The following is a 1,469-nucleotide window of genomic DNA, read 5'->3' on the forward strand; positions in this document are numbered from 1 at the left end:
TCCTAAATCGTAGCATATCAAGTTTATGCACATCAAGTTTATGGCGCTGTTGCCGGGGATTGGTTTTCGATTGACAATTCTCAAATTTGAAGTTAACTAGATTGAGCATTTTTTTTTCTTGCTTTGTTAATTCAGTTCAAGTTACTTGTTGAATTTTAATTTCTGCACTCTGTTACATGCTTTCTTTCTTTATGCCTTTAAATTCAAGCAACTAACTCACTGACTCACTAACTATTTGAATTAATTCCTCAACTGCTCTAACCATACTCTTCCATTAACCAAGAGTATTTCACTTGTTTGGTGCCTGTGCTGTGTTCTTGTATGACAGGTAGGAGAGGAGAGATATCAACTCCTCCATATACCGAACCAGAGAGGACCCTTCATAGACTTAGAAGGGAAGCAAGAGGGAAGAGAGTACTGAGAGAAGAGGAATCTGAAGGAGAATCTGAGGACAATTTTGAGGAAGCTTTAGATCTCAACATGGATAGAGAAGTTCACAACCATGAGAGGGCTGATGGAAACAATGCCATTCCTGAGAGGAGGGTTCTTGGTTCATATATAAACCCAACCTCTGGGCATTGTGGTAGCAGCATTCAGAAACCACCCATTCAGGCCAACAATTTTGAACTCAAACCACAGCTAATATCACTTGTGGAGGATCATTGTTCATTTGGTGGGAGTGCTAATGAAGATCCAAACCAACATCTCACAAAATTCCTGAGAATTTGCGACACTGTGAAGTCCAATGGAGTCCAGAAAGATACCTATAAACTGCTCTTGTTCCCATTTTCACTTAGGGACAAGGCAGCTAAGTGGCTGGAATCATTCCCAGGGGGGAGCCTAACAACCTGGGATGAGGTGGAAAGCAAGTTTCTGGCATGTTTCTACCCCCCACAAAAGGTCAATAGGCTTCGATCTGAGGTTCAGACTTTTAGACAACAAGATGGTGAAACTCTCTACGAGGCATGGGAGAGGTTCAAGGATTTGACAAGGAAATGCCCACCAGACATGTTCCATGACTGGGTGCAATTGCATATTTTCTATGATGGACTTTCTTATGAATCAAGGAAGGCTGTAGACCATTCATCAGGAGGTTCATTGAACAGGAAAAAGACTGTGGAAGAAGCCATTGAAGTGATTGAGACAGTGGCTGAGAATGAGTACTACTATGCTTCAGAGAGACACAACACTAAGGGAGTCATGGAGCTGAACCATGTTGATACAATTTTAGCCCAAAACAAGGTGTTTGCCAAGCAACTAACAGAGCTCACCAGGAAATTAGAAACAAAGCAAGTGGCTGCAATACACACACAAGATCAAGAGGAAGTAAGCACTGAAGGAGGTGATTGGGAAGAGGCCAATTATGTAGGAAATCAACAAAGGCAACCATATGATCCACATTCCAACACTTACAACCCAGGCTGGAAAAACCACCCAAACTTTGGGTGGGGAAACCAGCAAAACCAACA

General features: G+C 42.1%; 1 non-coding gene across 1 annotated transcript; it reads right to left on the minus strand.

Moving 5' to 3' along the window:
* Positions 1 to 906: 906 nt before the first annotated feature.
* On the minus strand, positions 907 to 1,010 carry LOC148561792 (small nucleolar RNA R71). Its single transcript, XR_015886401.1, has one exon. It is a non-coding gene; the product is annotated as a small nucleolar RNA R71 (small nucleolar RNA).
* Between the last annotated feature and the right edge of the window lie 459 nt (positions 1,011 to 1,469).

The sequence above is a fragment of the Arachis ipaensis genome, chromosome B6 (genome assembly GCF_059453495.1).
Source record: "Arachis ipaensis isolate K30076 ecotype BB chromosome B6, ASM5945349v1, whole genome shotgun sequence".
In the NCBI taxonomy this organism is placed as follows: Eukaryota; Viridiplantae; Streptophyta; class Magnoliopsida; order Fabales; family Fabaceae; genus Arachis; species Arachis ipaensis.